The sequence below is a fragment of the Astatotilapia calliptera genome, chromosome 8, assembly GCF_964374335.1.
Source record: "Astatotilapia calliptera chromosome 8, fAstCal68.1, whole genome shotgun sequence".
Classification (NCBI taxonomy): Eukaryota; Metazoa; Chordata; class Actinopteri; order Cichliformes; family Cichlidae; genus Astatotilapia; species Astatotilapia calliptera.
Window position 1 is genome coordinate 3,619,638 of NC_137429.1, and position 14,747 is coordinate 3,634,384.

The window sequence follows — 14,747 nt, forward strand, 5'->3', positions numbered from 1 at the left end:
TGTTTTGAAGGAGGTAGGAGGAATCAACCACTTTAAAATATTCTTAGATCAGCTTTACTCCCTCTACCATGCATCACCAAAAAACCAAAGGGAGTTAACCGAGAGTGCTCACAATGTTGGACAACGTCTCCTTGTGATAGGCCGTGTTTTATCAGTGCGTTGGGTTGCTTCAAGTGAGAGAACAGTGAAAGCAGTATGGGAGAACTACCAAGCTCTGCAGGTACACTTTACAAGTGCTGCTGCTGATAGCAGCAGTGACTCAAGAGAGAGCAAAATACAAATTAGTTTATAATTTATTTTATGTACATTTTGTTAAAAAAAATTTCAATACCTTTTTGCACATTTTATTTATGTTCAGTAGCTCTTTCTAGCCCAAGCAAATCCACAAACTAATAAAATGATTTATTATTTTGTATAAGGTTGTCTGTTGACTGTTGTATATAAAACCCATTCAATATAGTTGTTGTTACCTCAGGGGAGGCGGAAAAAAAATAGAGTACCGGCACCTCTTTTGGGCCACTTAAAGCACTGCCTGGCAGAGGGAGGAAGTACAAGATTTCAAAGACTCTGGAAAGAAAATTAGTGAGAAATGTGTCTAAAGACCCAAGAACAACTTCAGAGACAATGGTGCATGGCTTAGCCCACTGTAGCCTCAAAGATGACAATGATTAGAACCCTGAACAGTAATAGACTGTCAGGTTGCAGACCAAGAAAAACTCAGCTTCTGTAGAAGAGACACCTTCAAGCCAGACTGAAGTATGTGGACAACCTGGAGAAGAGAGTTGAAACTGGAGACCTTTGCTGCTTATTCATGGAGAAAGAAGGCAGAGGTGTACAAGCCAAATAAAAAGGGTGAAACACGGTTGTGGAAGTATTGTGCTGTGGTGATGCTTCAGTAGTGGGATCTTGTAAAGGTGGCAGGAATCATGAAAAGGAAGGATGTGAAAGTTGAACTTTCTTGACTGGCCTACACAAAGCCCTGACCTGAGTCCTACTGAAAAACTGTGGGGTGACTAAAGTCCATGCCATAAGAACTTCAAATATGGAGGAGCTTGAGAGGTTGAAGAAAGAAGAATAGGCTGGGATTGCTCAGTATGTAAGACTTGCTGAAAACGACAACAAATGATTGTGGGCTGTTATCCAGTAAAAAGGTTACACAACTCCCTATTAGCAGCAGGGAGGCTAAGAATTGGGACCCTGGTATTCTTTGTGGAATAATTTAGCTTCTGTCTGCAAAGTTAAATAATATGAGCATCCAAAATAAAACTTGGGTGTTTGGAAGAGCCATTTGCCGCTCATTTGTGAGTTGTGACTGTGAGTCCAAATTATATATTTATATATTTATATTTAAGATCCACACGCCTCCCACCTTATGCAACACAATAATCAGGATTTGGGTTCTTTTCTTATGTAATCTGAAGTTGAGCTCCCCTCTTCCACACTAGTCTGAAAGTACTTTTCTCCACACGCTCGAGGATTGAAGGTAGGTTCATACGCCCTATGCTTCACATTAATAGTTAATTGAGTCAAAATGCTTACTTAGCAACTGTCATGCAGACAGGAAACAGAATACAAGGGTGTGTGTCTTCTTGTTGTTCTTTTAGCTTATTAGAAAGTCCCTGCTACACGCATATGATGAGATTAGAGACTGCAGGCAGGACATACCCCCCACTGGACCGTGATTTGTTGCAACATTTCATGTTAACTGGTTTGGACAGTGTAGCTGTGTGTATGTGTCTTATTATGGCAAAATGTCATCCTTAACAGAGCTCCTGCAGCGGGAACCACACCAAAAGGTTTTGAGGGCTTTGCAAGTATTTTGCGTGTCTATGAATAGATTTTGTCAAAGAAAAGAGAGTCCAAGCTACACAATATGCAGTGATGGATCTTGACAACTGCAAGGGTTGTCAAGATCAAGTTTAAGTATCTTGGGGTCTTGTTCATGAGTGATGGGAGAAGAGAGCTGGAGATTGGCTGCGGTGATGCGGACGCTGTACCGGTCTGTTGTAAGAGAGGTGAGTGTAAAAGCGAAGCTCTCGGTTTACCTGTCGATCTACGTCCCTACCCTCACCTATAGATACGAAGTGTGGGTAGTGACCGAAAGAACGAGATTTGGGATACAAGCGGCAGAAATGGGGTTCCTCCGAAGGGTGGCTGGCCTCTCCCTTAGAGATAGGGCGAGAAGTTCGGCCATCCGGGAGGGGCTCAGAGTAGAGCCGCTGCTGCTCCACATCGAAAGGAGCCAGTTGAGGTGGTTCGGGCATCTGACAAGGATGCCTCCTGGGCGTCTCCTGGGTGAGGTGTTCTGCAACGGGAGGAGGCCCAGGGGCAGACCCAGGACATCCTGGAGAGATTTTTATCTTTCAGCTGGCCTTGAAACGCCTTGGTGTTCAACCGGACAAGCTGGAGGAGGTGGCCGTGTAGAGGGAGGTTTGGGCTTCTCTGCTTGGCCTGTTGCTCCCATGACCCGGCCCTGGATAAGTGGAAGAAGATGGATGGGTGGAGACACACCTAATGATTGCCCAGTAGTTAATTAATATATTCATACCTGAATTCATATTCGGTCATCATAATGTACCGTTGAATATTGAAGAAAGGTTTGGCTGCTGAGGAATAATTTCTCCCCACAGTGCCTTGAAAATTCATGTAAAGATGAGGGTTTATATGCCTCGGAGCTGTGCTTAGAGTCCTGTGTTGAGCTTGTTTTTTTTTTCTTTTTGTACAGAAAAGTTGGGCGTGACAGCCCCCTTTTGATAATGGTCTAATCCAGTGGGTCCTGTAGCATAGCCAGGAGTGAAGACAAGCTCATAAAATAACTTAGAAGGAATTCAAGTTCTAATTTAGGCATCATTGAAATAATCATTATTATTATTTTTTTTGTTTTCCTCAGAATTGATCCATGGGGAGCATTCAAGGAGTTTCTCTGTTTCTTCTGGGCGTGACATTGTCCTTAACTGTAAGTCCTGTCCAAGGTGGAAAGATTCTGGTGTTCCCCGTTGATGGCAGCCATTGGGTGAACATGAACCTGCTGATCCAGAGCCTCCACGCCAAAGGCCATGAAGTCACTGTGGTCCGCACAGCCACTAGCTGGTATGTCAAAGAAGAGGCACCACATTACAGCTCCATCACTGTCACCTTACCAGAGGCTGTCTGCATAGAGGAGCAGGACTTCTTTGTAACTTTCCTGGTCAAGATACTGGAGATCCAAAAACAGGGGACGTCTTTCATGGCTGTCTTGAAGTTCTACTGGGAAGTGCTAGGTTCATTATCAAAAATTCACCAACAAGCTAGTCTGTTAGGTGTAGAAATATTTGAGAACAAGACTCTAATGTCGAAGATACGTGACTCTAATTTTGACCTGGTTCTTATGGACCCTGGACTTCCTGTTGGAGTTATAGTGGCCCACAAACTAAAGCTTCCAGTTGTCTTTAATGTTAAATGGATGACCAGTGGGGATGGCCATTTTGTGGTTGCTCCATCACCAACGTCATATGTCCCAACTTCTGGAAATGCCATATCTGACAAGATGACCTTTTCTGAAAGAGTCAAAAACACATTCCACTACTTCCTCAAAACCTGCATTGACAAGTTTATAGCATGCCCACCTTATGATAGAATAGTAGAAAAGTACTTAGGCCCAGATGTGAACTTCTATCAGCTTCTTCAAGGAGTAGACCTGTGGCTCATGAGAGTGGACTTTGTCTTCGAATTCCCCAGGCCTACCATGCCGAACATTGTCTACATTGGAGGATTTCAGTGTAAGCCTGCTGAGGCCTTACCTTCAGAGTTGGAGGAGTTTGTTGAAAGTTCAGGAGAACACGGCTTCATCCTGATGTCTCTGGGGACGCTGGTGAATGGTTTGCCAATAGAAATAACTTCAGAAATCGCAGCTGCCTTTGCTCAGCTTCCTCAAAAGGTCGTATGGAGGCATGCTGGTGAACGCCCCAACAATGTGGGGAACAATACCCTTCTGGTGAAATGGATGCCCCAAAACGACTTGCTGGGTCACCCAAAGATAAAAGCCTTTGTGGCTCATGGTGGCACCAATGGGATCTATGAGTCCATGTACCATGGTGTGCCAATTATTGGCATTCCCCTGCTGTTTGACCAGTTTGAAAACATTTTGCGAATGGAAGTTCGAGGAGCTGCTAAAATGGTGGATGTAACAAAAGTCACCCAGCAGAATTTCCTCAAAGTCCTACAAGAAGTTCTTAACAATCCCTCCTACAGAAACAACATGAAGCATCTGTCTGCTCTCCACCGAGACAGACCAATGCATCCTCTGGATGCTGCAGTTTACTGGATTGAGTTTGTTATGAGGCACAAAGGAGCTGCACATTTACGCACCGAGTCTTATAAGATGCCCTGGTATGTGTATCATTCTGTGGATGTTATAAGCTTTTTGTTGGTCATCTTGTTTATGCTGACAGCCTGTGTAGTGGCAGTCATACGATTCACGTGGCTTCGAATGTGCAGGAGGAGGAAACCAAAGCAAGAGTGACTCCTCGAATGAAGATGGATCCAATCAAAATGTTGTATTGATATTCTAGATTTTTCTTGTTGTCGACCAATCGAAAATAAAATACTAAACTTTAAAGTCCTGGAATACTATTGTTGCTGCAATGCTTATAAGTTTGTTTTTCTTTTTTTTTGGGGGGGGGGGGGAGTTGCTCCAGAAAGAGCATCCACTGTAACAGAAATGTGCCAAATCAAAGATGGGGAGCTTCCTGCTATGGTGAAAAAGAGAGCAGTCAAAATAGCTTCTATTTCTTCAGATTTAATATTTCAAAATGAATTATCTAATATGTACCAGTTTTTCTTTATTGTATTTCAGTCATATCTAAATAACAAATTACTTTTAAGAATTTCAGATAGGACAGCAGGTGACTGACAGGTGCAATAGATTGAAAATAAGTTCAGCAAGACATTCTCAGAAGACTTAGTCATTTAAACATGAAATTTCAATTCAAAACAAACATATTTCCACATTTTGTGTGAAAGGGGCAGGAATTTCTGCATGTGTAGTCTATGAAATTAAAACACATTAAGAAGTTTGAGGTTGCATTGTTGTATGTGTTGCATGGGATTTTAACATATATTATAAGACATTTCTTATTATTAAAAAACTTTATTTACATATTGAACACATTTATGTTTTCCACATGTAAACACACGTGGTTTGTATGTTTTGTCTTTCACCTTGCAGTTAGCTACCAAAATGAGTTCAATAAGTAATTCTCCAATAAACTTAAGAAAAGTGAATAGCATGTCATGCAGTTTTTGTGTTATCCTTGCGTAGACTGTCTGCTGTTATGTGCTGTGCTGCACAGTGATGCATGAGTAAACATATACAATTATCCCATTGATAGTGGGAGGAGGTAAAGGTTGGCTTAATTTGTCTGACTAAGCTTTAAGCACAGCATTTGAAACTTATCAACAAAGGACCAAACCATCAGGAAGCCTAATGCTTAATAATTAAACAGAGTGAGTCTTCAGGCTGAATCCTCCCGTGGTTCCTGTTCTGAAATACAGTCATTGGTTAGGACAGAGAAAAAGGCAGAAAATGTTAGACACATCTCTGCAGGCTTGGACAGGTAACACATTCTCACATCAATCAGGCTGCTGAACAAGAGCATCATAAGAAGCTTTTCATAAGCAATTACTGCTGTATTATTATTTTATTAATTCAGCACCATTACATTTCTCCTAAATATGATTCGAGTTTATTACTGACTTTTTACATGGAGTATTTTTTATTGGTGTTTTACCAAAACAGTAATTCCTTTTTTATATAATTGCATAAAATTAAAAAAAAAAGTCTAATCTGAATTTATGTCAAAGCATCAGTTACACTTTAATTAACAGATTTTGAAACATAAAGCCACTAATATATGATGCTGTAACATTGTAGACAAAGCTAAACAGCAGTATATAAGTAATTATAATCATCTCCAGCTGCAACACTGACATGATATACACACCAATAAATCAATAATTATCATCAGCACAAGGAGTTTTTTTACTTAAAGAACATTTACTGTGGGTATGTAATAAACATTTTGCTAAAGCTAAATTTTGTGTCATAATTTCTGCATTTCGGCTGAGCATTGTGCTCATGGCTACCCATCTGAAATATCCTGGAAACGTCCTCGGTTTCTAAGACCACATTCGGTCATTTTTCACACACAGACTCTAAAAGTATGAATGTTACCAGCTCCATGGTCACAGCTCATAAGAGGAAACCCTTTCATTGTTTGAATGAACTTTTACTGCCTTGATTCATTTCAACCTTATTCCACAGTTCCCTCAAATCTACAGAGTTTTACAGCTGATTATTTCGCTGATATCAACACCATTTTACAAACAAGATCAACATTTAGCCCCTAAAAAACCTGGTACCTTGTATTGATTAGAGAAAAAGAAACCAAACTCTAAATTATTTTGCTGTTTTATTTCATTTGTTTCATATGAAACTCTGGTGGTCTGAATCTGTGCTTTGAATACTGAAGTTGGTATAAGGGAAAAACCCTAAACGGTGGTGTTGACTGCTCAACACTTGTGGGTTTTGATTTGAAATTAAAATGAACACTAGATATATCTTTTAGATATATTTTAATCAATGGGCAATAGTGGTTTACAGGAGTGGGTGAGTGGGAGGATTATAAGGTTCAAAAATGAATAAGAAAGTGTTTACATGTTTACATGTGCAACTTCTGCAGTTCCTCTGCTGTCTCCAAACGCGAGCCAGTCCTCACAGACTTTACAGCAGAAGGAAAGATGTTTACAGCTTGATACATGAAACCTTTTTTTGTTTTCTGGGGGTAAGGTCTACCTTTATAACAACTGCATCATGGGAGACGTTTTCTATAACTTGTATTTTTACATTTTTTTAAGACTCAAAGTTTGGAGAGTGGCTGGCTTTTGACACGTGTACCAACACATGTATCCACTACATGATTATTTCTGACTCCAAGAAACTAAAATGCAAGAGCAACACCGAATAGCAGTCAAAATTCAACGTGAATCTTTCAGCCCCTGCTGCTAGTATCAAGAAAGCTCATGTCTCCCATTTCATGCACACAAATAAATCACATTTATGCTCATATTTTATGGCATAGGTATCGTCTTTGGTTTGATCCATTAGCCATGGCTGTGTGTAAGTAATTATGAGAATTAAGTAGGTAAAGTCAGTAGCGGCTGCGCACCCTGCAGGTGCAGTCTAATCACTATGAATTTCCATTCGAGGGGTAATTATTTGACCTCTAGTAATTTTCCACACTTTTTTCGAGAGCTAAAAAGCTTCACATGTTCCCAGATATTAAAGGATATATATTTATGCTACTTTTATAGATTAAACAGGCATTCATTCTGATGAGTCTGATTCTGTCTTTACCTTGTATATCAGCAGCACTGTGGTGTTGGGATTAACACTGATTACTATACAAATGCAATCATATTAAAAACTGTATAAATGTTGCACCTCTTTAAAATGTTATTTTTTGTATTGTTCCACTAAGGTCACAGGAAGCTGTGAGGGCTGCTGTGTGCATTGCTCCAGTGTCAACCTATTGGTTCTCTCAAGGTTATTTCCTGAGAATGCCGAGAGCTTTTGCAAACTCCCAGAATTTGCAATTCCAGGTTTTTTCTTTTGTCATTGGAATGTTCTTACTTTCTAGGAACAGGGATATCTCACTGGTTGAGCTCATACAGATCAAGACCACACTGGCTTTATTCTGTTTAAGAAGATATTGTGTTACTCCACAGTTTTTGTGTGTGTGCCACAGAGTATGTGCTCTGTAGGAAGACTACTTCCCTTTCCTCTCCCAACCCTAAACTGCGCACATGCATATGAAACCCACGGGTTACACACTCCTCCCACCTTATGCAACACAGTAATTAGGATTTGGGTTCTTTTCTCCTGCACTCTGAAGCTGAGCTCCTTTCTCTCAGAGAGGATCCAAAGTACTTTTGTCCACATTCTCAGGCATTTAAGGTAGGTTACAACACTTTCTATCCTTCACAGTAACAGTTAAACTATTATAAATGCTTACTCAGCACTTCCGAAATAAACTCAGAAGACTTAGTTGTTTTTTCTTCAGCAGCTGGCATTCAGAAAAGAAACTGAATACAAGGGCATGTTTCTTCCTCTTTGGTGTTTTTAGCTTGTTAGAAAATCCCTGCTAAATGTAGATGACGAGATTAGAGACTGCAGGCATTACTCAGGACATACATACACCCCCTGAACTTTGATTTGTTGCAACATTTCATGTTACACAGTGAGGTTAGCCTGTGTGTGATCTCGTTATGGCAAAGTGATCCTTGAGGGAGCTCCTATAGCAGAAACTACTCCAAAAAGCTCTGAGTTTGTTGCAAGTATTATGTGTGCCTGGACAGATTCAGTCAAAGTAACAAAGTCCAAACTAAACAATATGCAGTGATGCATCTTTCTAGGTATGATGTCATGATCCAATCCAGTCAGAGTTCAAAGAGGTGTGGGTGTTACTTAACCTCTGTTAAATGTAGCAATAAATAGAGCACAGGTTGGGCATTTAGTGGTTTTTAGTATGGTTTAATTTACAAATGATAGCTGCAGAAAACAACAGGAAATGTGGCTTAAAGAAGAATTAAAATGCTATATTACACAGAACTGTATATTTAGAGTTAATGCACACAGTGTGCATTTATGAGCAGAATGTGACAAACCATTATTTTAATAACCAGAGAAGATCTTGTGGGGGCATCTGCCTCCACAATGATGTCAGCCACATACCTCTAAGATTCTGCGACTTTATGTTACACGATTGTTGCAGACACAAAGTCACTGCACAGAAAGAGAAACAGACATATATTAATCAACTGCTCGAGTTTTAAAGTGATTCAACACATACGCAGAGTAAAAAGCTCCACTGATCTCTGACATCTGGCAAAAATTCTTCTCTTGTTGTTGTTGGTCGCTCAGACAGTGATGTTATTAAACTGTTCCAAGTCATTTTAAATGCAGTGTTTTGAATACACGCAGTGTGAGCTCACCAGTGGCACACTATAGGTGCTTTGTACATTGAATACAACCTTTGAAGTATAGTATGGTCATTTAATAACAAATAGACCACCATTATGATGACAGGGACCTCCAGGCGCAAAACCAGTAATCATCAGTTGTCCATGGATGTTGTTTTTGGACTAAATAATGTTATGATTTGGCCCTGTTTGGCCAAAGTCAAGCTTTTTGGAGCTGTCTGAAGTACATGCTACCGGAAAAAAAACACAAAAACAAAACAAATAAAACTTTAGACAGCTTTGGCAGACAGCTCACAACCTCAGAAAGTCGGCTGAAATGTTCAAGGTGAAATGAGATCTTTTCAAGTTGTGGAAAAGACATTTAGAAAAGAAGACACGTTTACATAGAAACCAATTGATTATTGATTGGGTTATCTCTGAAGAGACGTATTTCACTTTACAAATATCGTTTCCATTTAGTTTTTTAAATGAGTTGTTGCTGGATGTGACTGTGTCATTGCATTATTACACTATCAATGTTCTGTAAGGAGTGACACACTTTATATCCTACATTAAGTGTTGTGGAAGATTTTCCACTGATACTGTGCAGATCTTCCAGATGACTCAAAATGTGCATAAAACACCAACTGTAGTGGAAAGTCACTGTGTGCACTAGTTAGATGCATTATACTCTTATAGCTTTGCCAACATTTTATTTTGGCCCAGGGCAAAAACAGCCATGGACTGATTGACACACACCAAGAAAGTGGCATATTTAGACACAATGGCTCTTCTCTGTCTTGCTTATACAGAGCCTTCGGTCCTTTTTTGTGTTTCTTGAGTAATAGTTTATTGTGTTTGTCTTTGCCAAGACACAAGTACAGTATTGGGTCTCTAATAGACACTTGGAAACACCTCCCCCTGTATTTAACTGCTGGATTTCCTCACTGAGAGGCCACCAGCAGTTCAGGTCAACAACAGCACATCAAGCAGGGATGTCTGCTGAGTCGTCTTCTCTTCACTCTGCTGACCCACAACCATACCCCACACTACAGCAATAACCTCTTTATTAGATTTGCAGGTTTATTTATGGTTTATTTATATTTATTTTTGGCGTTCAGTCAAAGTAACAAAGTCCAAACTAAACAATATGCAGTGATGCAACTTTATAGGGATATTGTCAAAGTTTGGCACACATACATACATTATTGTGCACATCCTGAAATTGTACATATATTTATTCTCATAATTCTCACATTCCTGCTCTTATAATTGGCTTGTTTCTTACATTTCTTTGTTTTGCACACCACTGTTGCTTGTGAAGCTTGCAGAAAAGAATCTCACTCACATGTGCTGTACCAGTGATGTGACGTGACAATAAAAGTGATTTGTTTTGATTTGATGATACAACTATGGTGGGTTTCAACAGCAAAAATGATGAGACATACTACAGAAGTGAGGTATCTCAATTAGTATGTGGTGCAGTGAAAACAATCTAGACAAGTGACAGCCCTAGTACCCATCATGTGCACCTTCTACTGAGGCATGATTGAGAGCATCTTCACCAGCTGCATCTCTGTGTGGTTTGAAGACTCAACCACCTTGAGCCACAGAATATAGTAAATGGAGCAGGGAAGCTATCTGGGGCCTCAATCTTCTCCCTCCCTCTACAAAACTGTTAGTATTGCGGGTGATCCCACAAACCCCTCACACAGCTTTTTTAGTCTCGTGACCCCAGAGAAAAGTTCTGGGTGGTTCCACCAGGTTTCATCAGCCAGGCTGTCGTGATAGTGAACTTCCTCCCTCACCTCTTTACCCACTCAGAATTATCTGCTCTCAAAAAGATGCTCCATGTCTTAGCCTTTACTTTACATGAAGGACTTTCATTCTGATGTTTCCTCACTTGCAATAATTGATGGAGGCTTTTAATAAATCATTGATACTTTATATTTTTACATAAAGAAATGCAATAGCGTATATACCTTTAAGAATTCTTGTAAGCCACAAATGTATTTGTGCATAGAAAGCAATAATAGAATCTAGGCTTTAATGTATCTTGTGTAATTCATTTTAATATGCTGAGACCTAATATGTAATTTCGAATCTGTATCTGTATGCACACTGTGGATCAGGAGGATATGACATTTGATTTCTGTGTATGTCCTGAACATAGAGCAGAACTCAGAATTAAGTTGACTTTGACTTGAAGTATTTAACCTTCATACATGGATGCATTCATTCATATCAGGTCATGACACAGTGCATGCCTATGTCTTACCATTATATGGTAATACATATCTTACCATTATATTCAAAACTTTTGCAACAGTATTAGATGCTGAGAGACAATTGTTCGCCCAAGACCTACAAAATCCATGTAAAGACATGGTATTGTCTGCCAGGACATTGTGATTAGAGTCCTGTGGGGTTTTTTTTGTTTTGAACTAGTATTTGTTTTTCTTCTCTTTTTATTTTTTACCTTTATTTTTGCACACCTGCCAGGTTTAGGCAATTTTAACTACCTGCTTAGAAATAAGAAAGCTATCTAAGTAGCACCATTCAAAAAGACAACCCTTTCAACTCAATCAATAATTCTGTAATCTGGTGGGTCCTGCAACTTAAATAAGTTCGCCAGTTGGAAGAAATTCAAGATGTCATTTATGCATCACTTGTACAATCATACTTGCAACATTGACTGTGAACTTAACAGTTAAATTATAATTGTTCTATGGTTTTCCTCAGACTTGATCCATGGGGAGCATTCCAGGAGTTTCTCTGTTTCTTCTGGGGGTGACTTTGTCACTACTTCCAAGTCCTGTCCAGGGTGGAAAGATTCTGGTGTTCCCCGTTGATGGCAGCCATTGGGTGAACATGAACCTGCTGATCCAGAGCCTCCACGCCAAAGGCCATGAAGTCACTGTGGTCCGCACAGCCACTAGCTGGTATGTCAAAGAAGAGGCACCACATTACAGCTCCATCACTGTCACCTTACCAGAGGCTGTCTGCATAGAGGAGCAGGACTTCTATGTAGCTTTCCTGGTCAAGATACTGGAAATCAAAAAACAAGGGGCATCTTTGATGGCCTTCATAAAGTTCTACTGGGAAATGATAGGTTCATTATCAAAAATTCACCAACAAGCTAGTCTGTTAGGTGTAGAAATATTTGAGAACAAGACTCTAATGTCGAAGATACGTGACTCTAATTTTGACCTGGTTCTTATGGACCCTGGACTTCCTGTTGGAGTTATAGTGGCCCACAAACTAAAGCTTCCAGTTGTTTTTAACGTCAGATGGATCACCAGTGGGGAAGGTCATTTTGTGGTTGCTCCATCACCAACGTCATATGTCCCAACTTCTGGAAATGCCATATCTGACAAGATGACCTTTTTTGAAAGAGTCAAAAACACATTCCACTACTTCCTCAACACCTGCATTGACAAGTTTATAGTGTGTCCTCCCTATGATAGAATGGTAGAAAAGTACTTAGGCCCAGATGTGAACTTCTATCAGCTTCTTCAAGGAGTAGACCTGTGGCTCATGAGAGTGGACTTTGTCTTCGAATTCCCCAGGCCTACCATGCCGAACATTGTCTACATTGGAGGATTTCAGTGTAAGCCTGCTGAGGCCTTACCTTCAGAGTTGGAGGAGTTTGTTGAAAGTTCAGGAGAACACGGCTTCATCCTGATGTCTCTGGGGACGCTGGTGAATGGTTTGCCAATAGAAATAACTTCAGAAATCGCAGCTGCCTTTGCTCAGCTTCCTCAAAAGGTCGTATGGAGGCATGCTGGTGAACGCCCCAACAATGTGGGGAACAATACCCTTCTGGTGAAATGGATGCCCCAAAACGACTTGCTGGGTCACCCAAAGATAAAAGCCTTTGTGGCTCATGGTGGCGCCAATGGGATCTATGAGTCCATGTACCATGGTGTGCCAATTATTGGCATTCCCCTGCTGTTTGACCAGTTTGAAAACATTTTGCGAATGGAAGTTCGAGGAGCTGCTAAAATGGTGGATGTAACAAAAGTCACCCAGCAGAATTTCCTCAAAGTCCTACAAGAAGTTCTTAACAAGCCCTCCTACAGAAACAACATGAAGCATCTGTCTGCTCTCCACCGAGACAGACCAATGCATCCTCTGGATGCTGCAGTTTACTGGATTGAGTTTGTTATGAGGCACAAAGGAGCTGCACATTTACGCACCGAGTCTTATAAGATGCCCTGGTATGTGTATCATTCTGTGGATGTTATAAGCTTTTTGTTGGTCATCTTGTTTCTGCTGACAGCCTGTGTAGTGGCAGTCATACGATTCACGTGGCTTCGAATGTGCAGGAGGAGGAAACCAAAGCAAGAGTGACTCCTCGAATGAAGATGGATCCAATTAAAATGTTATATTGATATTCTAGTCAAAGGAGCTTGCAAAGAAAAGTGTCTGGACTTCTTTACGTTACCTTCTTTACGTTTTCAAGTAACTTAAAGAAGTCCAGACGCTTTTCTTTGCAAGCTTCTTTGACTACGATGACCTGGATGACTGAGAACCTTCACAGACATATTGATATTCTAGATTTTTCTTGTCTTTACCCAATCATATGAAAAGACCAAATCTTACTTGAGATTTCTCCTGGGTTAGTCGTTCTTTACTGCTGCTCAGCCTAAAAGGAACAAATAATGAACAAAGCCAGCCCGGACATTCTGTTGCAGTTATATCTCTTGGCTTTCCTGGGAACACCTTGATGTTTTCCTGGACAAACTGGAGGAGGTAGCTAGGAAGATGGAGGTCTGGGCTTCTCTGCTTAGGCTTCTGCCCCCGCGACCTGGGCCCAGCTGTTATAAAATGGATGGATAGAAAGTAAAAAGTAAATATGGAACACAATAAAAAAAACATCCTTACACTAACTTATCCTCCAAAGATCCTGCATCCTAATATAGGGACAGAGTATTTTTCTTTTTGGCCTGTTCCATAAACTACAAAGGTTTTAGGACTGTCTATTTGATTCAAATCACTCTGGTGCTGTCACTGTCACTTAATGCTAATACAAAGTAAGTGATGCAATATTAAACTTCCAATGGTGAGCAATATCTGACTATGAAAAAAATTTTTTCATAGTCAGATTTTCTTCATATTTTGCTAGGGACATATCAAAAGCTTAGTGAAATGTGCAAACAATAATGAAAATACAGAATATACAGCCTGCCTTAGCAGCTCCAAACCGGGCCCATGACTTATGTCTGTGAAAGTTCTCAGTCATCCAGGCCCATGACTGTACCTCCACAATGTTTTACAGTTGGCTGTAGACACTGTTCTACCTTGTTCCACATCCTCTTCTTTACTTACTGCAGAACCAAAAGTTGCCACTGATTTTCTGTCTAATTTTTATGTAATTTGGGACACCTTAGCTTTCATTTCCTGTTTCCCGTCCTTGTAAATGGCTTCTTAACAGCCACCCTTCAACTTGGGACCATTTCTGATGATAGATTTTAGGTCTGATACTTCATTGTTTGTCTTCGCTTGTCCAGTTTCTTCAAATTTTTTAAGAACACACTGCACAACATGACAAGATACGTCAGGTTTTCAGCTAATAACTCTTTGGGTAACCCTTTGTCCGTGCGAAAATACTAAACTGGACTGAAAATGAGTGAAAAAGCCGCTGAAGAAAAACACAAAAGCTTGGAGAACTATCAGTCAACACCACTTTAAATTGCAAAAAAACCTTGCTCCTTGGAATCAAAATATAAAGAAATGAAGGGTGGCTC

General features: G+C 40.2%; 2 pseudogenes across 2 annotated transcripts; both read left to right on the plus strand.

Moving 5' to 3' along the window:
• Positions 1-1,448: 1,448 nt before the first annotated feature.
• LOC113028015 (UDP-glucuronosyltransferase 2B31 pseudogene) lies at positions 1,449-5,267 on the plus strand (annotated as a pseudogene). Its single transcript, XR_013910883.1, has 2 exons — positions 1,449-1,483; positions 2,891-5,267. The product of XR_013910883.1 is annotated as a UDP-glucuronosyltransferase 2B31 pseudogene (transcript).
• Positions 5,268-7,836: 2,569 nt separating this feature from the next.
• Positions 7,837-13,488, plus strand: LOC113028017 (UDP-glucuronosyltransferase 2B31 pseudogene; annotated as a pseudogene). The gene is made up of 2 exons (XR_013910880.1): positions 7,837-7,993; positions 11,740-13,488. The product of XR_013910880.1 is annotated as a UDP-glucuronosyltransferase 2B31 pseudogene (transcript).
• The last annotated feature ends 1,259 nt before the right edge of the window (positions 13,489-14,747 follow it).